Source organism: Eptesicus fuscus, chromosome 20 (assembly GCF_027574615.1).
Source record: "Eptesicus fuscus isolate TK198812 chromosome 20, DD_ASM_mEF_20220401, whole genome shotgun sequence".
NCBI classification, from domain to species: domain Eukaryota; kingdom Metazoa; phylum Chordata; class Mammalia; order Chiroptera; family Vespertilionidae; genus Eptesicus; species Eptesicus fuscus.
Genome location: NC_072492.1, coordinates 21,391,247 through 21,416,344, shown reverse-complemented (window position 1 = coordinate 21,416,344; position 25,098 = coordinate 21,391,247). Strand labels below are relative to the sequence as shown.

General features: G+C 49.2%; 1 protein-coding gene and 1 long non-coding RNA gene across 2 annotated transcripts in view; both read right to left on the bottom strand.

Annotated features, from left to right (window-relative positions):
* The window catches only part of ASIC2 (acid sensing ion channel subunit 2), an 838,890-nt gene that overhangs the window by 653,560 nt on the left and 160,232 nt on the right, over nt 1-25,098 (bottom strand). The gene's annotated exons all lie outside the window — the stretch shown is intronic.
* LOC114233816 (uncharacterized) overlaps nt 1-25,098 on the bottom strand; it is a 117,856-nt gene that overhangs the window by 18,886 nt on the left and 73,872 nt on the right. Inside the window, exon 2 of the long non-coding RNA XR_003619980.2 lies at nt 12,417-12,542. This is a non-coding gene — a long non-coding RNA (uncharacterized LOC114233816). The remainder of the gene's footprint in view (nt 1-12,416; nt 12,543-25,098) is intronic.

Here is a 25,098-nt window from a genome sequence, read left to right as displayed (position 1 = left end):
ACAGGTTCCCAAACACTGGCCAGAGTTCACTAGAAACCTAAGTTTTAGGGGGAAAACATTAAGACCCCAATTTTTTCAAAGAAAAGAATATAAGAGCAGATGTTCATCCAGAACTGTTAAGATGCTGCCATTTCCCACAAATTCACTGATTTTCCAGAAGGTCGGTGTCAAACCCACATGAAGAAACAAATAGCACAGCAAGTGTCCTGCCACATGGGGCATGGGTGTTTGCCCATAGACAGCCTTCTTCCCTGCCTGCACCCCCCCCCCAAGTCCAGGAAACTTTTCTATTTCAAAAATAATAAACATGGAGAGGAAATGACGTCTTTGACAGAGCAGTATCCGTTTCATTGGTCTGTCTCCTGAGACCTTTGACTTGGCAAGACTATTTTAGTCTCAGCCTTTCTCCTCGGTGCCATAAACACTGCAGCAGCAATGTATTCCTTTCCAGCAGCCATATAAATGACCCCCCATGTTTCTCAAAATCATGGAAAATTAGCACCTTTGACCATCTTTTTCTCAGGCCCTGTCTTTCCCTCTCATGGCTGCCGACACCTGGACAATTTATGAGGGTCCATGGAGAGCTCTCCTTTTCTTGCACACTGATGGAAAATTCCAACCGCCGGCTCCGTGCTGATCTATCCCCATGCTATCTTCAGTCTGTAGAAATAAATCTAAAGTAGCATTTTCCAAAATGGGTTTTCTATCTCATCGGGTCTATGAAATGTTATTAAGTATTTTGTAGTCAAATAAGGTTGGAAAGCGTTGCGTGCTTGCGATTTCAGAACACACATTTGTGTATCTGATGGATCCTGGGGTAAAAAGGCCCATTCAAATTTCAAATGCGGTTAGCCCAGAATTCCCTAGTTTGCTTAAACATGGGAGGGTTTTTATATTTGCTCCCCAGTGTTCTATGGGTCTGGGTAGATGATGACATCTCAGAATAGAAAGTTGAATTATACAACCAGGGGTATGAACATGAGATGAGATTCCAATTTCCAGAACACCTGCTGCCGATGGGCGAGAGTCACAGCCAGGGGTGACCCGGAGCTTAGGAGGGGAGTCAAGCTGAGCAGGCTTCTCCTGCTCACCGCTGGTCCTGAGAAAGGAGTCCAGGGCTGGGTCTGCAGGGGGGTTTAAGTCAGTACAGCTGTGATGACGAGGAAGGCTGCAGAGCCTTGCTACGCAGGTGTGCTCCTAGACCAGCAGCTGCCGTACCTCAGAAATGCACAGTCTCTGGCCTCAACCCAGACCTATTCAATCAGGATCTGCAATTTAACAAGATCTCTCCGTGATTTGTATGTGAATTAAAATGTGAGAAGCACTGGTGTTAAGCTGTGGTTCTCCATCCTGCCTGTTCTTTGGAATCATCTGGGGAGCTTTAAAAATACTATAGTTCCCTGGGCTCCATCTCCAGAGATTCTGACTCAACAGTTCTGAGGCACAGTGGCAGCACCGGTGGTTTCTAAAACTCCCCACCATGAAGCCAAGACTGAGAACCACTGGTCTAAGGAAGAGGAGAGCTGTGGGCAGCGAGAGTAAGGAGACAGCACATTCATTCGGCCTTTTCCACACCCGCTCACGTTGGGGCTGATGAGCAGTGCCTTCGGAACCTGTGGCATGCCGTCCTGCGGTGAGTGAGAACCACCCGAGGAACACTTCACAGCCTTCGGAGAGGCCTCGGCACAGAGGCTATCAGATGCAAAAGCCACACTACCCTTCTGGGCTTAGTTACTATGGAGACTTCTTCCCAAAGGGATTTAGGAGCTGTGCTACTGCGGCTTCTCCGGGCCTCGGCACTTCATCAGAACACCGTCCTCACAGGCAGGAATGCCGAGGAAGTCGAAAGGCAGCAGCCATCGCTAAGGAATGCTCTTTCCTTGGGAGCTGGTGGAAGCCGTCTTGAAGTCTCCAGTTGGGTAGAGAATCTTAGGTTGAATAGAAAATTTCAGACAGAGCAATTGTCCCAAATGTGCACACCCCATCCTAGGCTTAGCGTCCCATCACTGGGTACAGATGTTCCTGATGGGGATGGAAACAGCTAGCTATATATTAAGCAGTTCCATGTACCAGGCAATTTCCTTGAGCTGTCTAGTTTTAAGAGATTTTTTTTTTCATCAGGGGGTAACTATTCTCATTCCTCACTTTTGGAGTGGAAACCAAGACGCCCTTGAAGGTAAATGTCCTCCTACCTATTAAGTGGTGGAGCTGGCACTGGCACTCATGCAGGGGAGACTCTACAACACCACGGACCAGGGCATTCAGAAGGTGCTGTCCCTTCCAGTCACTCAGACTAGAGGCTAGAGCTATCCATCTACCCATCTGAGGTTCTCCCTGCATCAAAGCTCATCCTCTGCTCCTTGCTGCAGAGATGGTGCTGACATAGATAAGGAGTGCTCGGTGCACATGATATGTGTGAGGGCAGATACTATGTGAAGGAGAGACACGGATGAGAGGGAAATGCTAATGTGGGGTGTGAACTCATAGATACAGGATTCTGTCAACCACCCATCATCCTCAACCATAAATAGAAGAAAGGCAGTTGTCATAGATGTACCCTGAATCCTGTCCCCACCCAGCTGGGGCAGGGAAAGAAGCTAGTCTCCCATCAGACACATGGGGCAATGACCCAGGACAGGTGTGGGAGGGTTGTCACAAGCTGATGTTCCTAAAAGACGATGACACTAGGCTAAGATCTACTCCCTTGTCAGGGGCCTGGGATGCCTTCCCAACCAGGAGACCTATGATACCTAAAAAGTTCACCCAATCAAGTGAAGGCCTCCCATCAACGCTGACCAAGTATTTCTCCCCTAACATGATGAGCTACTTAGTGGAGGTAGTTCTGAGGCTGACCAGGCGTCCTTCTCTACTTGTATGAAACTTGTTCGTATTTTAATAAGCTCAAGGAAGAGGCACAAAAACTCTTTCCTCACGGCATGTTCAAGAAACACATGGGAGTATATTAGAATATGATGTTGGCAAAACGGTACACCACTTAATCGCTCTTGAGACTATTGGTCCATTCACATTGTGCTATGGAGCTACTGGAATGCAGGTACCTTGCAGGACACTCTACATTTCTCTAGGACTTTGCATCATGTAGATGGGAATATATCTGTGGTCTTAGCTTCAAGGCATGTTAGGACCTTAATGTGGAGGTTGTTGAGGACAGGAAGGTCATTTGGGGTCATGGACAGAGTGACTGGGGGCACCACTGGCCTGACTGGTATTCAGTAATGTCTGATCCCTTGAGCAAAGTCTCCTTTTAATCAGCTGGAAGATGTTCTCTTGGCCTTAGATTCTGTCTAGGATATAGCAGCCCCTACCAAGGGTTTGGTGCATAGATCTAAGATCTGGTCCCTGGGGGAGGGGTCTGGCTAAGGTAAGGCAGAGAATCCGATTCTCAACACAACAGGCTAGGAATCAGGGTGTGGGAATAGAGGAAAAATCAGGAATCCCAGAAACAGGGGCCCTGTTTTCTTCCCTCAAAGCACAAAGACGGATGAGATGAGGTCTATAGCTCAGTGGACACCGGAATATTGCAGCTCAGACAGCAAGACTGGCTCCAGCCTCTCTTCCTGATAAGAGGGGGCTTCTTGAGAACTGGTTTTCTCTGACACAAGGACTGGGCAGGATTACACCCTGCAGCTAAGCAGAACTGGGAAAGGGAGGGGCTGGCAGTCTCACTTGGCAATTGCTTTAAGAAGCCCCTTTCTCCTCCCATTTGATCATCTCTGCCTGTCTCTCAGTGGTCTCTGAAAATGACCTCTCTCTGCCATCCAATTTTGCTTCCCACTGTGACCTGTCACTCATTCTTCCAGTTGGCACTCCTCTCTACCAGGCACATCTCAGCTCTGCTCTCAGTCTCCATTCATATTGTTCTTTTGTCTAGAATTATTTTCTTTCTTCTGATGCCTTCCCAGATTGTATATCTTCAAGGCAATGTGGAAATCTGTCTCTTCCATGAACCCTCTACCAAGTACTACAGTCAACTAACCACTTCATGGTGCCCCCGAATGACTAAGTGTGCCCTAATGTAGAGCTTCATTCCACAGTCTTTGATTGTAGGTTCTTGCTCCATGTTATCCTTCTCATTCTGCTCAATTCAACAAGCATTTATTGGACATTGATCATCAGCCAGGCACACTGTATTGCAGACTTGAGTGTAAGACATGAAAATAACACCTACTCAGTACAGCAGGCACCGTGTTAGACACCTTGTGCATGCATCTGTTTCGCCCCTCACATTGAATTTTAAGCTTCCTTTGCAATAGATTTCGCTAGTGCTCACTGGGTTCTCATAGGCTGTACTGAGAAATGTCCCATTATTCTGTTTACTCCTTACAGCAGCCCAGTGTTCAGTTCTTCTTTCCATCACTGGCACCTCCACTTAGAAAGCCTGCCCATGCTCACTTCTCATAGTCGCTGGCTCCACAGCTTCACTGGGTCTTGTCCAATCCCCTGACCAAAGCTAGGCCAACCAGATTCTCTTTCTTTTGGTATTTGTAATTCAGACTCAAAAATTCCAGTAAGTTTTAGACTTACGATGATTATAGACCCATGGGCCAAGGGCACATTGGTCTATATGGGAATATCGATTTTCTACAATGTGCATTGTGAAGGAGAAAGAGAGAGATGAATTAAGCAAATACACAGAAAAAAAAACACAGAGATGGGGAAGAGATAAAAGGATGAGGCCATAAAGTATTGCAGACTCCATTCCTAATATTATCTGAGTTCCTGAGTCCAGGACCCTGAGAGACTCGCAATACTTCCGGTCCTTAGGTTCCTTGATACATACCACTGTATCCTTCCCGGTTTCTGATTTACCAAAGTTGGCTTAAATGGGTAACAAGTACTAGCAGCCACACACACCAGGCTAACTATAGGGTGGGGCAAAAGTAGGTTTACAGTTGTCCATACGGGAAATAATACACTAATTAATAAATACTAATACACGAATCAACTCTGTGTTTCACATACTCACAACAGTAAACCTGCTCTTGCCCCATCCTATATAAGAAACATTATCTATCATTCGATTTCACAGAATAAATAATGAGTCTCAGAGAGTCCCATTGTCTTAAGTCAGTGGTCAGCAAACTGCGGCTCACGAGCCACATGCGGCTCTTTGGCCCCTTGAGTGTGGCTCTTCCAAAAATACTACGGCCTGGGCAAGTCTATTTTGAAGAAGTGGCGTTAGAAGAAGTTTAAGTTTAAAAAATTTGGCTCTCAAAAGAAATTTCAATCGTTGTACTGTTGATATTTGGCTCTGTTGACTAAGGAGTTTGCCGACCACTGTCTTAAGTGAATGCTCGGAACTAGCAATGGAAACCAGGCCTTCGGATTTTATTTTATTTTTCTAAAAAAAATATTTTTATTGATTTCAGAGAGGAAGGTAGAAGGAAAGAGATAGAAACATCAATGATGAGAGAGAATCATCAATAGGCTGCCTCCTGCACACCCCCTACTGGGGATCGAGCCTGCAACCCAGGCATGTGCCCTCACCAGGGGTCAAACTCTGACCTCCTGGTTCATAGGTCCATGCTCAACCACTGAGCCACGCCAGCCAAGCTAGGCCTTCAGATTTTAATATACCGTCCTTTGCTTAAAGCTTAACCCAGAGTTAAACACCTAGTAGGACCTCAACGAATACTTATTCACTTCCTCGGTTGTGAAATTCTCTAGTGAAATGTTCTTGGTCATTTTAGTCCTAGCCCCACATTTCTCCCCTCCTTGTCCCCACTGCTCACCTGATGGCCCCTGCTTGTTCCCTTAGCTCAGGATCCTCAGCTCAGGATCCACTGTGAGGCACAGAAAAGAGCAACCATTGAATGGGAGCCTGGGGAGCATGGCCATTGGGGATTGACTATGCCTTGTCTCACCGACAATCTTCCACGATGCCCACCTTCCATCTCTGGATACTAGGGATGGCAGCTAAAGACAGATGTATTCCCCACACCTTGGAAAACATTAATCAAGAGAACAGCGGTGGTGCCTGCACTCTTGGCAGTTTATTACAATTTCTGTAACAAGAGCAGCTGTGGGCATGTAAGGCATTATCCTCTCCCGTGGTTTTTAACAAAATATCCCAGAACAGCAGGCCCACAAGGACAAGGTGAAGCCATTCTCCATTCCAAAGAACATACACTTTTTTGAAAATCAAAGAAGCAATTTAAGCATTTTGGCTTCCCAGGGTGAGTTGGCAGGCACACTTCTCATCTCCAAGATGCCTTCGGGTGAAGGTGTTTTAATAAGAGAGAAGGCGCCAGAGGCAGGAAGCACAGAGCGTAGGGTGTGGAGCCCACAGGCTTCGGGCGGCAGAGGGAGGGAGGGAGGTTAGGGAGGTGGATGAGGAGAGGGTGTGGTGGATGAATTGGGAAGAGGTGTCTTGCTGCTCAGACACACATGCCATGTAACCTGAAGCCCCCAGGAGAATCCTGTTAATGACAACCGAGAGGTAAATAATTTAATTCTATTTGTTTCACTTCTTCACTCACCCACAGTTAACAAGAGAGCGTGGAGATGATTATTACATAATTTATAATTTGGGGAATGCATTTCTCAAATTAGTATTTCTTTTGAGAGCCTGTAAGGTAATTAGGACGTGGACCAATGGAGGCTACATTTCTTTAAAATGATGGGTAGAATTCTTTCTTCCACTGCAGAGGCAACATGACATACTGGTTCTGGAACCAGGCTGCTTAGGATTGAACCCCTGTTCCTCCACCTGCTTCCTGTGTGAACCTGAGCAACTTGCTTGATCTCTGGGTCTCAGGTTCTTCATCAGTCAACTTGGGGGTAACAGTAGCACGAGCCTCACAGAATTGTTACAAGTGTTTAATGAATTAATGCCCATGGAGTGCTAGGAACAGTGCTTGGCACAAAGGAGGGTCCAGTATGCTGGCTATTATTATTCAAATGACTTCTGGGGATGCCAACTACATATCCTACGCCCAGGATGCAAAAAAAAAAAAAAGGAGTAAGTGAAGAATCTGCCCTCAAAACATCCATATTCTAGATGGGTGACAGACACTCAAAAATAACAAGAGAGCACACTGATTGAGCACCGCTAGGTGCCAGGCACTGCTATGTGTTGGACTTAATGAGACAGGTGCCAGCACCTCTCAGGCTTAGAGAGATTAAACTGGCCCAGAGTGAACCAGCTCAGAAGAAGTGGGCAGCCAGGGAAAAGCCCACACCTGCCTGCGACCTCCACCTGGCTCTTCACTGCTGGTGCTCTGGGTGATACTACTCCACCAGAGAGAAGCTGCGTTGCTCTTCCATCGAGGTGATGCAAGCATCCCTCCCCAAGCTGGCTCTTCTTCCTCACAGAATCCCATCCCCTTTACCCTCAAAAAATCTATCACAATTTTTTTTGCGTTAAATCTCATCTGAGGATATTTTTCATTGGTTTTAGATAGAGTTAAAGGAAAGGAGGGAGGGAGAGAGAAAGAAACATCAAAATGAGAGAAACACATCAAGTGGTTGCCTCCCACATGAGCCCTGACTGGAGGCTGGGGATTGAACCTGCAACCCAGGTACGTGCCCTTGACCGGGAATTGAATCTCAGATCCTTCCATGCACAGGCCAACGCTCCAACCATTTAGCAACACCAGCCAGGGCAAGATCACAATTTTTAATTACATTTTTATCGATTGTCTTTCTCTCCAGACTATAAACTCCATGAGGACAGGGCACAGATCATGTGTTTTGTTCATCAATGCCTATCAGCAACCAGCACACAGCCTGGCATGTATTAGGCACTCCATAAATACCACCAGATGACAACTATAAGTAAACAGAAAGCTACACTGTCTTCCTACATGCTACAATAAAACTATAAAGAAACACATGGGGGATTGCTTCAGGGCACTGGGAAGGATTCTTGGAGGAGGTGGCACAGAAATGGGATCTAGGAAGACAAGGGAGAGTGTGTCAAGGGCAGAGAAAGTGGAGGCTTAAGCATGTCCGTGGGCAAAACCACAGGAAGCAGAGAAAGCCCAGCTGAGGGAAGAGCAAAGGGCAACAGTATCTTGGCATCCTTCTTCCTGGTTCAGTGGTACCCAGAAAGAGTGCCTGAGGGCATGTTACAATTCCTCCTGAGAGGCGGAGTTTTCATGCTGCAAAAAGCCCTGGAGAGTCCCTGTGACAGAGAGGGAAAGAATGGAGATGTCTTTTTCTTCACCATCCAAAGAGAGAGAGGAGCCCTGACCAGTTTGGCTCAGTGGATAGAGCGTCGGCCTGCGGACTCAAGGGTCCCAGGTTCGATTCCAGTCAAGGGCATGTACCTTGGTTGCGGGCACATACCCAGTAGGGAGTGTGCAGGAGGCAGCTGATCGATGTTTCTCTCTCATCGATATTTCTAATTCTCTATCCCTTTCCCTTCCTCTCTGTAAAAAAATCAATGAAATATATATTTTTTTTTTAAAAAAGAGAGAGAGGATACCACATTGATTAGGAACCTCTTTCTAATCTAAAAATGAGATTGGGTTAGAATTCAGTTGGCTGACAGGAGCAGAAAACACTACCTAGAAGTTGAAATAGGATGGACACTGGCTCCCCCAGTCCTCAGGGGTCAAGCAGCCTCTGGCTTCCTGCTTCATCACCCTGAGGGCCCCATCCTTGTCCTCGTGGTCCCGCATGGGCCCTGGCCACTGTTCCAGTGTCCTTAGAAGCAGGATGAAGGGGGTGGGGGAAGGAAGCAGCTTGCAGGAGCCTTCTGCTTACACCCCATTGGCCAGACCTAGGCATAGAGTCACACCTGTGTACAAAAGGTGGCTGAGGGATGTGGTCTTGATGTATGCAATAGGTCATGGGGCCCTGGAGAGAATTAGAACAGATACGGGGGTGGACTATAGGAGGCAGTCTAGCCCCAAAGCAGATCCAGCCCTTTGCGTGCATTCGCCTTGCCCTGGGCATGTGCAGTGACATCACTGCCTGGACCAGGGGTTGGTGAATGCTCAGGCTAGCCAATATTCATGTTGATCAAGTGGACTACCGTGCCACCCATCATTTCAAACACTGAAAGCTGTGGAACTTGTGTTCCAATAACACTTCGTATGGAAATCCATTAAGCTATGCTTGAACACATATTTATCTACTGAAATCAGAGGTGGGCAGCCTGTAGCCCCACCTATCACCCCCTCCCCTGGACTTTGGTCCTTCCCTCAGGGTCCTTAGGGCACAATGAGGGAACCTCTGTCTTAAGGCAACTGTCAGCTGTGCCTGCCCAGAGAAACGACTGACTGTCAGCAGCACTTTCAAAATTACATTCTAATTGCTCTACCTTTCAGTAGCACTTCTAGCTTACCACTTTTCTAATAATAAAAAAGCTTCCCTCACTTTTGGCCAATTCTCACAGATTTCTCAGCTTCTTTATTTGGACTTGTCAGGGATCCAAGATGACTTGGCACCTTTGGGGTTTCAGAAGAATGAAATGAGATAGCTGTAAGGAGCTTAGCATAGCACCTGACAGTAGTAAGTTTTCAATAAATGTTAACTATTATTCTCATTTCCTCAAAATGTGTTCTGCTTAGGTAACTGCAACTTTTAATACAAGTGTGTGTGTTTTTTTTAAGCAAAATGGTTTAACAGCAAAATTGTTGAGCTTATGTCATGGCAAGCTCCACAATGTGACTAAGAAAATACAGCTTATTTTTAAGTTAAATTCTTCACCCAGGGGCCTTTCTTACCTTCTGCTATTCTGTTTAATATAACATCAAAAGGGGAAAAGACCGCCCTTTACCTTGTGCTGGTCCTCCCGAAACTTTTACTGTGATGAACTGATCTCTAGGGCATTACTATCATCAGCCCAACCTACGAAACTCTATCCATGTACCAAATCTGAAACATCTTCTTCCTTTTTAATGATTAGACAAGACTCCCAGACAAGCTAAAAGCAGCTCTTTCCTCGTATTTGTCATTAAAAGATGCACTTAGTCTTATTCCCCATCTTTACATGTCATTGCTGTCAATCATGCTATAAATAAAATGATTAAATGTCAGGCATAGATCAGACACCCCCAGAATAGTAACTCTCATCATCCTGTTTGAATTATTGATAACGGTACTTTTCCTGTTTATTGAGTACCTACACTGTGCCACTCTAGGCTAGGTGCTTCATACACAGGATCTCATTGAATCCTGCCAGCGATCCTGTGAGAGACATCTCCTTAACTCAATTTGGCTAACACTTGATGATTGAGGAGCGCAAGCCCAGGGAAGCACGGATGAAGGAGAAGGAAGGGTAGGATAGCAAGGGAGGCAGGTCCATGGAGATGCATAACTGGGCTGGCCATGACCGGCACAGCTGATCGGGAGAAGCCACAGATGACCTCCACCTGTGGGCAGGACGGGCAACCAGCGTCCTGACTGGCTTCTTCTGGTCTCCTATATCTTATTGCTCCAAGTCAGACCCATGGGGTGTTAACTCCCCTATCCAACCTCTCTGCGCAGCCAGTGAGGAGGCCAGAGCCTCCATGGGCCCAACTGAGTTGGAAGCAAAACAAGTGGCTGAGAACAAGGGACATCTGAAGCGACGTGGATTTGGGGTGACATAAACTTTATCCAGAGCACCGGAGAACTGGGGTCACTTGCCCAAGGTTTCTCAGACATGGCAGAGTCAGCATTCAAACGCAGCCAGTCTGACTCCAAGACACATGTATTTATTTATTTATTTATTTATTTATTTATTTATTTATTTATTTATGTGTTATATTGAATTTATTGGGGTAACATTGGTTAATAAAATTATATAGATTTCAGGGGTACCATTTTATAATACATCATTGATACATTGTATTGTGTGTTTACCACCCCAAGTCAAGTCTCCTTCCATCACTATGTATCCCCCCCATTTACCCTCTTCTACCTCCCCCACCCATCTTTCCCTCTGGTAATCAGCATACCGTTGTCCATGTCTATGAGGTATGTTTTGTTGTTTTTGCTTAATCCCCTCACCTTTGTCACCCAGCCCCCCAATGCCCCTCCCCTCTGACAGCTGTCAATCTGTTCTCTGAATCTATGAGTCTGTTTCTATTTTGTTTGTTAGTTTATTTTATTCATTAGATTCCACATATAAGTGAAATCGCAGGGTACTTGTCTTTCGCTGACTGGCTTATTTCACTTAGCATCCTACTCTCCAGGTCCATCTATGCTGTTGCAAAAGGTAAAATGTCCTTCTTTTTTATGGCTGAGGAGTATTGCATTGTGTAAATGTACTACAGCTTTCTTATCCACTCATCTCCTGATGGGCACTTGGACACTTGTTTTTCAATGACATTGAGATGCCTTGCCCTGCTGAGATTCTGAGCAAGCTGGGAGAGGAAGCTGTGGTTCCTGAGGTGTCTGGCTCACGGCCATGGCCAAATAAATGCTTATTAAGTAGTCATAGCTGCTCAGTCAACAAGAATGCCCACAGGTTTGTGCTGTGCTTTTCTCTATCCTAGGAATACACACTGTCAGAGGGCACGAGCCATCATGGTTATAACTTTCCATGTGATCTGCTGTGGCTGCCTTAACCCAACCTGGAGGGTCATCACCAAGACAGCTGGCGCACGCGAGCCACGCAGGAGTGGCCCGGGCTCTGCCCTCACCTCTGCCTGCCAGTTGTCAAGGGCACCAGCAATGAAATCAAGTGGGCTCATTTCCTTTGAAGGATTAGGAAAAAACTACCACATATTTCACGGGAAACGGTTTGTATGAATGTCCAGTGACAAGACCAGTAATCCAAGAAATGAGGACCAACAGCGGCACAAAGCTGAGACCTCTGATGGAGGAGACATGGCCTCTGCCAGGCGTGTCCTGTGTTAAGAAACCCCATCGTTCACTACGAGCTTCCCTGTGTTCGGTATTCGTCTCCCTTCTCGCCCCTCGAATAAGCATAAACGGGCTCCATTCCTCTCTAGGGTCGTCTCTGCTCTGCCTTCTACCCGCTCCTGCCTTTGCCTGGAGAGCAGAACTTCAGTTCTTGTCCTGGTGTCTCCTACATCTTCAATGTCTTCCTCCTCGGTGTGGGGGCTCCCTCTCAGCCTGCAAACATGCTCAGAAGTACCCACGTTCAAGATGACATTTTCCCATTTCTCCTCCAGAGACATCCATTTTTCTGCTTTGAGGTCTTTCAAATGACCATCTCTTGGATCTTAATCACACAGTCGATTTTTAACTATTTCAATGCTGGCTGTCCTCTTCTCACCACTCTATTGAAATGCTTTCTCAAAGGTCACTGTAGTAAACATCTATTTGCCACCACTCCCCCCAGCATCTGTTCTCCCTTCTTCTGGTAATCACACCCCAATTCTCCTCCTCCCACTCTCAACCCGTGAGATTTGCTCTGCTGTCCATATAACTCAAGGGCAAAGCATACGATCTTGGCTTAAACCAATTAGGGATTGTTAAGGGATGGGCACAATGACCTTGTCTGGGATGCTGAGAGGGAGCTCCTTCCTCTTCGCTCCTGGATTTAAACTTGAGACAGAGAAGGCCTCGAGCTGCTGGTCACTCCTTGCTATCACAAGGGCAGAGCCTGATTAGAAACGGACCTGGAGAAGATGAAGGAGGAATAATCTGATCCTGGTGACATCATCTGAATCCCTACGTCATGTCACTGCTAATACTGTCCCTACCCGCTGGCTCTTTCAGTTAACCGGCTTTTTTGTTTAAGCCAGTTGGTTGGTATTTATGTTCCTTGCAGCAGAAAGAGTCCCAACTGACACAGAAATCTAATACGGTCATCAATGGCTTCTGAGGCACCAAAATCAATGCCCTCTTTTCAGATGCCCTTCTGAGCATGACCCAGAGCCTTGCAGTGGGAGCCAGAGTACTGCAGGTTCAGGTCCAGCTACAGCACTTGCACAAGTTCCTCAACTTCTCTGGGCCTCCATTTCTTTCCCCGGAAATGGGGCTCCTATGAGGAGTGCATGTGGTGGCGTCTGGAGAAATGGGCAGATGGTGGCAGCAGCAGAGGTCCCAGGGTGTCATCCATCTCCGCCCTGCACACCACCCTCTGCTGACCAGCACATGCTTCACTACCTGGCTCCTCCCATGGCTCCTTGTGACTCCCGCTTTCCGAGTTTCTCCTCCTGCCTTTTTCTAAATCATATGTTTTTGGACTCCTCTTCCTCCTCCAAAATGTGAGCATTTTCCAAAATTCTGGCCTTGGGACCGCTGATTCTCTATGTTGATCCTCTCTCCTTTGGGGATTTCAGCTTTCCTTTTCCCATTACATGCCAGACACCATTCTCCTGGGTGTCCCAACAAGGGCCTCAAGCTTGGCACACCTCCAATGTCACATGCACTGTTTCTTCCCCAGAATTCTCCATTCCACACTTGCTTCTCCTCCTGACTTTCACTCTTTTGCCAATTACACCTCTTTTCTCTCAGTCCTTGAGGACCAAAACCTTGAAGTCATTGCCACTGCTTTCTGCCCTTGGCTGCCATGTCCATTTCCAAGTCCTGTCACACTAATCCTCTTTCTTCCACATCTCTGAATAGCTCCCACCTTCTCTCTCTTCCACAGACTAGCACTCCAAGTTCCTGCCACCCCTTGGGCTGGGAATGGGGGTGGGGAGGTCATCCCAATAGCCTACTGAGCAGTCCCCAAAGGTATCTTAGACCCCAGGAGCTGAATGAATATATCTTGTTAATGCTAAGGCCCTCATAATTAAACTTCTCTTCCTCCAAAATGTCCATGATTGTCTATTGCCTTTTGAATGCAATAAACATAATTCAACCAGCATTGATTACAGCATCCAGCATCTCCTCTGTGACACACACACTTACACACACACACACACACACACACACACACACACACACACACACAGTGGTGAACGTGAGCTTTCTTCATTCACTCCCAACTCATCTTGCCAATTTTAATTTGCTTTTTTTGTGCCTTCTCCATAAATCAGGTTGAACTACACATATTTCCATGTTCTCTCAACTCCTTGACTTGGCTTATGCTGTTTCCTTCCCTGGAATATTTTTCCCTCCAACTTTGCTCGGCCAAACCTTATGTATCCTTTTGTGGCCTTTCTCAAATGATACTGTCCCATAAATCTTTGCCTATTACCGTAGTCAACTGTAATATTTTCCTCCTCTTATCTCCCAAAACATCTTATATAAACCCTATCTTGCATTTTCCAGTTTGGGTGGAAAAGGGTATTTTTGTAAGTAACTTACCTGCCCAGTTAGACTGCAAAGCCTTGAAGGGTAGGGGCTTTTATGTATCTTTGCCTCACAAACTACTAGAAAGTATTCTCAATGTGCTGAGCATACATTTGCCTATACAGAGCACAGGCACTATTTAGGGCCAGCTCCTTTGTACTAAAGAAGAATTCTTTACTTAAAGAAAATGTTTAAAAGATTCCCCACAGGTTCTTTTAAATAAATCTTCGAGCTCATTTTAACTTGCTTATGGATTATTAACTATTAGCTTGGAGGAAAACTGTGGATTGGGAGAAATCAAACCAACAAACAAACTAACAAAAATGGTGAAATTGTTAGAAACCACTGCCCATTAATGATTTTCTAGACAGAGAATAAATCTTCACTGACTACGAGATTAAGGCATGGTGTTTCATTTCCAAGGCCTCTACTGGAAACAAGAGCTTGATTTGGAGATGCTAACATTATGGGAAACACTCAGGAAGATGGTTTTACACACGAGTCACACTGGGGAGGATCTGGGTCTCCTGCAGTTCCTGAAGAATCCTGGGACATCTGCTGTGAGTTAGGGCCAGTCCTGTGCACCTGATAGACAGTCCGTCCCTGCTACTTTGTGATGTCATGAAGTGGGGTGGGGATGTGTCATGATCACCAAGAGCTCCCCCAGGACTTCCCTGGTTTCAGCTCAGAAAGCCCTGCATTCCAGGAAGCTGCTCAGTCGCTGGCGACCCCTATGTCTTTGTTCCACAATATTGCCTGATTCTGTTTTGGGGGTTGGGATAGCAGTCACTCAGACAGAGAAGATCCCCGTCCCCAAGGATTTAACACCCTAATTCTATCAGGGGAAGATATATGAATACCTTCATGCATTAATCAAAAAATATACAAACAATACTGGGAAGTAAATATCAATACACTGCCCTCCCGATTTTCAGATGGGGAAACTGAGGCTTTGCTCTATTAATGAACGTTCCTACCCTCATACTGATAGTGAAAGGGAAAGCCAGGATTTAAACCCTGGAGTTTCCATGCCCAGGTGCCCAGCCTCAATACTCTACCACCTCGTGAGTGGCAAATGTAGGATTTAGACAAGGGGAGGCCACATGGGAAGCTCCCTTCTTACACAGGATGCTGGTTAGCTCCTAAGAAGATTGTGTCTCCTTCCCCATCCTCCAAGCGGGCCGAGGATCTGTGGTCCTAACCACCAGGCCATGTGGCAGATGTGGTGAGGGTTACCCCAAAGGCCCCCTGGCTCCAGCTTCCGGCAGATACAGGAGCCCTTCCCCATAGTTCTACCTCCGCCCTAGAGAACCTTTAGGGGAGAGATTCCTCATGACTATGCAACCGACCCAGGAGAGCGCAGGGGTACAGAGGCTGCAGGATTCCTGAAGCACAGGGCTCCTTTGGCGTTTAGGGGTTGTTAGCCAAGAGCATCTACATCAGAAGGTGGAGAGCAAGCGGTACCCCAGTGTCAGCCAGAGTTCTGTGCCAAGAGAAAAAAAAACATGGAACCCATTTCTTTCAGACCTTCGGGTGCCCTGGTAGATGACAGGTGAGAAACAAGGACATGCCTGAGGGATATTTCCAGTTTCCAAGGCTGAGCCGTCCATCCATCTACCCAACCACATTTGCAGGAAACGTATGGTCTGGCACTGTTGGGAGGAACTTTATTCCTCACCCCAGCCGGGGCACACCCTCCTTCCATAGATGAGGACATGGAGGCCCAGCTTGGAGAACATGACTTTCAAGGCTGCACAGAAAACCAAAGAAGAGGTGAGGCTAAGCCCCAACCGCCCGGTTCCAAACGCACTTCCCCAAAACGCTCCTCCACCTGGCTGGGCTCCCAAGTCGTTTACAAGGAACCGGACTCCCCCCTCTACACTGCCCACCTGTACAGGCTTTGGGCCAGGGGAGTGGAGCTCAGCGTCTATGGACCCCGGGCTACCATCCGGGGTAAAGGGAAGTCTGAAAAGTTTTTGCTCACCGTGGTTCAAACAGGTCTAAAACTGCTCTGAGGCCGCCCGGAGACATAAGGAGTGTGGTGGGCAGAAAGAAGGTGGGAGCAGGAGGGCAATGGAAGAGGCAAAAGGCGGCGGAAAAGGGAAGAACAGAGGGAGGCGGTCAGCGGGTTCTCAGCGCAGGCTGGGCCACAGTGAGATCCACAACTCTTCCTCCCCACGGCCGCCTCCCGTACCCCATGCCCACCCAGCAGCTGCATGGCCGGAGCTGCGGGGACGAGCCCAGGATTCCCAGGCAGCGAGCGCTGGTTCAGCTCCCAGCTTCGCTACCACCTGCGCGGGGACCCGGAGCAGGTCCCAGGCCCTCTCTATCCTTGCTCACCATTCTTTGGTCTTTGTTTCTTCCTCCGTTAGAACAGGTTTGCGGGGCCGATCAGAGGCCATGTTTACAAAATGCCTCTCACAGGGTCTGGCCTAGAAAGCCCCTGACATATGGCCGTTGTCACCATGGTTGGTGGGAACACGTCACCCCCTGCCTCCTGCATCGTGCACTGAGAAGACCTGCCGGCCGGGGGGCTCCCCAGCTCCCCCAGCTCCGGGGTCAGGCTGGCAGGGCAGCCACACCCACGCTGGCTCCTCTAGCTCTGCTGGGTGAGCAGGAGCCCGCGTCCCATTCATTCAGGGTGGCACTTGGAAGAGAGCGCTTAGCATCCTCCCGGTATAGCGGGAACTGCACTGACAAAATCTCAGCGTTGCAAAGCGGGTAAGTCAGGAGGCGGGGAGTGGCTGTCATGCCACCGACGGATTCCCGTGCACGTCCTTTAATTGGGAGCCTCTCCACAGCACTTAGAGTCCCATTTCCACTTGTCACAACTCTGCTCCTCGCACATGTCTGGGAACCCGCCTGTGTGAACAGGAGGACTGCGGAGACTGTGCGAGTCTCTGCCTCCGTGCCCTTCCCTCGCCTTCTCAGAAGGCTCTCGGCCGTGGCCCAGGCGGGCTGCTGACCCACAGGGAGCAGCGAGGGGGCACACACACCAGCTGGGCATCTGTGCTTGGACAGAGCTGCCCACTATCCCAGGCTGTTCAACTCACTCACTGCTGCCGCTGCCTCGGGCCAGCAAACACTCTGTCATTCTAAGTCACCCTCAACCAGAGCTCAGACCCTGCAGGGGGAAAGGGGACAGTGAAGAAAGGGACAGCCTGTGACAACCAGGCAGACACATGTCACAGCAGTGCCTCCTCCGCTGGCGCCCCCTGACCTCTGAATGGAGTAGAATAATTTAGGGTCACTGCACTTGCACTTGGGGCTTGCCTGCCTTCCCTGTTTCTCTGGTCCCCTGCTACAGGGGTGATGCCTCTGAACAGTCCAGAAACCACGCTCAGGTTAGCAGCAGAGAAAAGAGTATGGAGGCAGCAGGCCTGAATTCAAGCCCAGCTGTGTGACCTCGGAGAGCTCTTTAACCCTCCCAAGGTCATTCCTCATCTGTAGAAGGTGGTGGACATACCTCCGTACCAACCTGCACGAGAGGACGGCGTGAGGGTGAGGAGGGGAGCATCTCAGGCGGCATCGCACTCACACATGGCACTCCCTTCCTCTCCTCCAGGGCGGGCAGCTGTCACCCAGAGACCGCTACACCATCCCATCCTAATCCTCGCATCCCTACTGCCGGCCTATGGAACTGGGAGAAGGCCACAGATACTCTGCACCCACCGCTGCAGAACAGGAATTGGGCCTGTCCAGTTGGGTCACAGTAGCCTTCCTCTCCCCAGCGCTGGGGCCACCTGGCCTTGTCTGTAGCCCTGCCTGACCCCAGTCTCTGAGGCTCACCCCCACCTTAGACGCTCTGGCTCCACGTTCTGGGGCTGACACCACATCACTCGGTGGCTGGTGTAGCCCTGCTCCTGTGGCCCAGGTCTGACCCATCCGTGCTTCCTCCAAATCCAGGGAACTGGCCTGATGCCATGTCCTCCCATGGTCTGACCTGCCCTGGCCCAGCCTGGACACCTGGCATGGAGGCTGTGGTCCACAGACTCCCCGTTTTCCCCTCCGCACCCCCACCACCTGAAGCTGCGTGCGTGCCCTCGTGGATTTCAGAATACTGACGATATGCCCCACGTCTATCTTTTAAGATCATAAGAAGTCTATGTTTGTGTGCCCCCAAATGAGGATAGTTTTTAGATGTAAAAGGCTCAAATTCCAATATTATTATTATCCAAATATGGAGAAATTTTTTTTTAATATTGGTTGACCATGTGCAATGACGTTTTGGTAGCCCCATAGATGGCATTCTAAGTTAAGAGTCCTCAAACATGTTTAGGCGATCGAGTATCTGAACGTTTTTGTCCTCTTTGCAGAAGCAAAAATGCTAGTATTTAACTCACCTGAGAGTTGTAAAAATACTAATGTCAATCACCCCTATTCTTATTTCGTTTTAAACACTGTGCTAAGTGCTTCACATGGCATAGCTCACTCAATCCTCACAGAAATGCTTGGGGAAGAACCAATACTACTGCTTCCTGCCATCTCAGAACGAGCAAATTGAGGCTCAGTGAGGTTAGGTCACTTGTCCAATGTCACTCGGCAAGTTGGGAATCAGTGAGCCAGAAAGTTAAATTAATTCCATACTCTTTATCCCTACTCTCCCAGCCCCATCCCTGGGACTCAGAGAAAATAACGTCGATCAGATGCGACTATGCTTTGTGTAAACCACGTCAAATCACAGCCATGAACACACGGGCTGACACACACCAACAAGACAGCAAATCCAGGCATGAGTTATCAGCTGTTTGAGAATATCTGTCTGCTAATTTTGCTAATTGTGGCTCCATTTGTCAACTGCTAGTGAGTGACAGCAGGCAAACAGTAGGAGGCACCAGAGGTTTAAGAAAAACATATGGGAGCAAAGCCTCCCTGGGAAGCATTTCGATGTCTTGGTCTATTTTCCTTCCTCCCGCCAACTGTAAAACGCCACATTATGGTGTGTCAGAGGCCAAGAAACTTGGCCCGTTTCGTGGAAAGCTGTATTACTTCCGAGATGCCCATCCCCGCGTGCCCACTGGCAACCCTTCTTATGTTCTCTCCTGGTGTTCTAGCCCAACACTGTGGAGGAGTAACACCCCCTTCCCACCAGCAACAGTGGCCGGGTGCCCCGGGAATCCTCAGCGAGGGGTGGGGCACCCCCACAGGGCCAGAAGCTTGGTGGTGGCAGGACGTTCCCTGTGGAATCACAATTCTAAGATGACCCACATGTCTCTTCAGATACCACATACCCATGTTCCATATGGCATGACCCCCCCCACCTCCTTCACTCTCTGATGGGCCTACGCTGAACCCCTGGCCCAAGTGCAGACAAATCACAGACTGGACAGGAAACAAGGGATTTGAGCCACACTTCAAAAGATGAACTCTGACGATCAGATCCCTCTTGGAAACATAGAGCAACAGGCTGCAGGCACTGAAAGGGGTGCATGGGGCTGAGCTGGAAGGTGGCTGCAATGAGCCAGGGTTATGGGGACGCAGGAGGCACGAGTGAGTACAGGAGTTGGTACAAGTTGGAAAATGGAGCAGATTCCTAGAGAGAGGAGGTGACTCCAGGAGAGAGGTGGGACGAGGGACTGGTGCCTGGGGACCCACTGCCTGTCCTGTTCCTGGCCCCGGTTTCTCCCAGATGTGGCCGCACTCAGATGCTGTTCTTGGATTCCCAAGAAAATTCTCCTCCCCTCTCTGTGTAGCTTTATCAGAACTGGCCACTCCCACACATTTGCTCCAGCCCGAACATCTCTGTTCCTTGCAGCAAATAGCAGTTTCTTAAACGAAGGTGGGCAAGGTGGGCTTGGGTTCCTGGGACCTAAACTGCCCGCCCTGTCAGGGAGTCCCTGCCACATCCAGACCCTCACTGGGTTCTCAGAACCCTCAGACACTGCAGAGGGCTCCATTTCTTCCCTCGTCCCCCCTTCCCAGTCAGGCCCTTGCCTCACTTGCCCGTGGAGCCTCCGGACCCTCAACAAACTGTTTGCAGGGCTTTCTGCATTAGCCTACTGCTCCCTCCCGAGTTCCCAGCCTCCTACTTGACTCTGGCCCCACTGTGAATCTTTCCCTGGCTCCTGCTGAGCTGGGGCTCATTTACATGTCACTCACCAACCTCATTTAGTTAATTTTCCACCGTTAATTCAGGTTCACAAAAGTAGCCCTGCATGGCATCTGCATCCCTCACCTTCTGGGGCTCTCTGGAGGGGGGCAGAGTGGTGGCTTCCCCGCCGAGATCCCCACTTAGGCAAGGCAAGGCCGGGAGCAGAAGGCCCGCTGCAGGGTCAGCTCGGCAGCTTCCTCTGGCAGCAGCGCTGGGGATCAAGCCCCTGGAGGGCAGCGAGTGCCCTCTGCCAGGCACCTTTGCCCGGGGAGGAGGCACCTGCACTGCACCTCTTGCCTTGTCATGATTCACCGTGCACCCAGCTGTAGGTTGACTCACTGCTGCGCAAAGCATTTCCTTCACCTGAGCCTAAAATAGCTTCCACTTCAGGGGGTGCTGCCTGCTGCCTGTATTATTACAAGGGCTGGGAAGTTAAAAAATTAAAGTAAAATAAACGACTTCACATCATCATAATGGCAAAGGGGTGGGAGCTTGTGAACACAGCCACAGAGAGACCTTGGGTCCTGAGGCGCTAAAGGCAGTGTGTGTAGGGGGTGGGGGGAGGGGGGCTAAGAGGGGAGTATCAGCTCTCCCTCCATCTTCACCCCCAAGGAGCCAGCTGCGCAGGTGGGCTTCATGGTGGCATGCCTCTCAGACCACCTGATCAGAGCCCACGTCAGCTGGGTGCCACATGTGGCCGACTTTTTGTTTTAAACCTCCCACCGATCTGCAGGCCAGCTAAGAAAGCACGCGGCAAGGAGAAGTAACGGAAGTCCGGCATTCGGCAAGTTTGCCGGTAATCCTCTCGTCATCCCCACAGCAGTGAAGACTGGATTCTTTCACTTGTAAGTTTTCCCTGCGTGTCTCAGGATTTGCTGGGAAGGAGTTGTCTGCCATGGTTCCTTTCGAGTTTCATTTGGGTCCCAAGAGCCATATTAAGAAGGCTGTCACAGCACATGTCAAGCTTTCCAGAAATTGCTCCAAAAATTCACCTGTAGCTTGTACAGCGGGCCTTCCTTGTACAGCCTGGGCTCAGTGTGCTTCAGAATTGTCCGCCCCATATCTCAGTGGGCTAAGAATTGGTCCCCTAGGACCTCGGGGAGGCAGGATAGGGGCTGGGACACAGCCCCCGAGCCACCACCTCTGCCTACGTGTGCAGAATCCGGTTTCCTGCGTCCAGAAGTATCACTGCTACTTCCTTCTCCCACTACTCACTGGCCAATCCTGAGCCCCCACTGGCTGCTTTTGCAGCTCCCCTTTATTCAGCTGCCCTTTCCATTGTTGTTGTTGTTGTTGTTGTTGTTGTTGTTAATTCTCACCCAAGGATATTTTTTCCCATTGTTTTAGAGAGAATGGAAGGAAAAAGAGAGAAGGGGGTGGGGGGAGAGAGAAAGAAACATCGATGTGAGAGAGACACATCAATTGGTTACCTCCCACGTGCTCCACAACAGGGGCCTGGGATCGAACCTGCAACTCAGGTACATGCTCGGGAATCGAATCTGCAACCCTTTGGTGCTTAGGTTGATGCTCTACCCACTTAGAAACACCGGCCAGGGCTGCCCTCTCCATTTTTGCTTACCATCTCTTCCTCCGGCCTGACGCACAGGAGGGCTGGCACATTCTAGAAAACCCACTGCAGCAAAAGCAGAGAACCTGTGCACCTCAGCAAGCTCTTTCGGGGAGCTGCCACCAGCGTATCTGAGTCTCGGTCTGTGTGTTGTCAACCAGGAAGGGTCCCTAGGTTCCCTCAACCCACCAGCCAGCCTGCAGGGTACCGTTTGGGAAAAGAAACGCTTTCATGAAATGTTCTTCATTAACCAGGAGAGACCTCTGAGCATGAGCCCGTCTTGGACAGCTGCAGAAGGAAAGGCCGTGAGCGGACCTGCTTAAAACTGCACGGAGCCATCGAATTTGGCATTCTCAACAGCTCCCCTAAGAAAGGAATGCTGGCACTGATTCCAGCAGCCCTTAAAAAGGCACTTTATTAAAGTCTCAGAACCGATTAGACACGAGTCATGCTGGCTCTGTCGGGCTCAATTTATGTCCTCTCTACTCCCCCAAAAGGAGCTGAGCCGGGCGGGCAGGCTGTCCTGGAACAGGCAGGGACGGATGCCAAGACCACCTTCCCTCGATGACCCAGAATGGGTCCCTCCCTTCCTCCCGCCTCCCTCCGCCCAGGCACCCCTGCAGAGCAGGCCCGTGCCCACCTGTGGTTCTTGGATATTTGAAACCGGGCCGGTCTGAACTGAGATGTACTGTAAGTATAAAATATGTACTGGACTTAAGACTTAGTATGAAAAAAGGTGAAATATCCCATTAATATTCATTGCATGTTTAAATGATAATGTTTTTGGATATATGGGATGAAATAAAATATAGCATGAAAATTAATTTCACCTGTTTTGGGTGGGGTTTTTTTTAAATATAACTATTGGGATATTTAAAAGCACATCTGCAAAGCGCTTTTTTATATTCCTTTCAGACAACATTGCTGGAGAGGTTATCAGAGGCTCTGTGTGAATACAGGGAGAGGGAAATAGTGATGAGGCTTAGATTCTGCCACTTCTCTGCTCAGAACCCTGTCAAGGCTTCTCAGATGCCTTCCCTGAAGCCTCAAGGCCCTGGCCGGTGCCCACCTGCCTACCTGACCTCCTCTAGCTCTTGCCCTCCCTCCCTCTGCTCCCGCCACCCTGGCCTCACACTTCTGTAACACAGCCCAGGTGCCAGGCAGAGCCTTTGCAAGTGCTGTTCCCTCTGCCTGGAGCGCTTTCCCCTGACCTTTGTCCTCCTTCCTCCCTGTCTTTATTCAGTTCTCAACCAGAAAGTCACCTCCTCAACAGGCTACCACCCTCACCCTCTCCCAGTCTCAACTAGAAGCAATCACCACCCCTTCACTCTGCTTTGATTTTCACTGAAGCTCTTATTGCTACCTGACATTAAATTGCACGTCTACTTTCTGTCTGCTCCAGACAGGGAGCCTCTGTCTCTTTTGTCTATTACAGTGCTTGGCACACACTGGATGCCCAGTGAATGCTTGTTTAATGAACACACAACAATTGGCCCCCAAGGTGAATGGGATCGGGCTGTTTTCCAGATGCATCGACTCAGGCTCGGAGAGAGGTGAGCAGGACAGAGCAGGGACTGGGTCCATTGATTGCCCTGAGAAGCAAAGGGTTAGTGGCTTGGTGACTTGAAAAGTAACCTCCTCTAGGATCTCACACACAGGTAATCTGCCCCAGCCCAGGAGGCTAGGGCACCTTATCAGGGGAAGAGAAAAGGGCAAAGCCAGCAGGACCACTCCGGTGTGCTCTGGAGCATCGCCGAGGGAGACAGATGTCAGGGTTAAAAGGCAAGAGGGCCCCGCCTGCTGGCCTACATCTTTCTGGCTCCACAGACTCTCAATAACAGAGGCCCCTTTGGATGCCAGGAACATACCTGAGTGCCTCAGCACAGCACGAGGCTGCGGGCCCGTCCCCTTGACACTACCCCATCCTGCTGGGCACATCCAGGGAACAGCAGCTCATCACTCTCAAGGCAGCCGAGGTGGGAGTCCCGTGTCTGTTTTAATCAACACAAAGCACTTGATCCTTTCAGGTCAACAGCTACTTCCTTCCTTGTAGCTACTGTTTTTCAGACACTTGTTCTAGTTGTGCCTCTGCAGCTGCAGCGAGCAACACACGTTCTTATTCCCCAGCTCAGCCTTTTGGGTCCTGGGAGCTGGAGAATCGAACTTCCCAGAAAGCACTGTTGGCAGGGCTGCCCTGAATCTGACCCCGAGGGTCAGACAGATAAACATATTGATCTAGGTGACTCACTCTTGGGAGCTCCAGCCTCCTCCTGGCTCACGCAAAATCACCCCAGCCCACCCCAGCCAGCCTGACTTCCCAACTCAACTGTGCTTCTTCCCGTTACTTTAGCAACATCTCTGCAAGTGCCTGTGTGAGCCAGGCACTGTGCTGCACATTAGGGTTAGAATAATGGGGAAAACACAGCCCCAGGCCTCACGGTCTCATAGTAATGCTACGAGTTCACAGGGCACCAAAGCCCAGCAGGATCCGGCTGGCATGAGGCAAGTGCCAAAGGCAGGGGCCATGAGCACAGAGGTGGACCTGACCCATCCTGCAGGATGCAGGGAGGCCATGCTGGAGGAGGAGATGCTAACCTGTCCATTTCGGTTGCCTACTGGGAAGTTCAGACTATAAGTCCCACAGATGTTTCCAGTAGAACCCACCCATCAGTCTTCTTAAGCAGGACTGCTCAAAATCATCATCTGACTTTCACCTCAGCCTATATTTCACACAGACAAATACACACGCACACACACATAGTCACTTCTGTTTCCTTACTCTTTCAGGCCTTCCCCCCCTCCTCTCACTCTCTCAGGCAACCTTTGCCATTCAGTTCCTCTGCCACCCCACCCTAAACAGTGATAGATCCTAGCAGGTACCAACCCACAAATGGAAATGGATCCCTATTGCAAAACTTCCCAGCAGCGTGCTGTGTGAGGGTCCAACAACCTAGTCCCAACCAGCCATCCCAGGAAGGTCCCTGTGACCTACAAGCCTCAAGCTCCAGCCCCACAGCCTGCTTGCCCATCTCCAAACCCTCATGTTCCACTGACTCCCCCTCGGCACTCCTGAATATACACTCCCTCTTCCCTTTCTTCCGCGTCCCGAAAACTCTTCATCATCCTCAACCCACTCAAATGTCTAACCTCCAATGGGCAGTTGTTGCTCTTACCAAGAAAAGAACGTTATTTTATTAGAGTGGTTCTATTCTATTTCAGATAGGAGATAGGCGGGGGTTCCCAGAGTGCAAAGGCAGTGTGGCGTAACTCATCT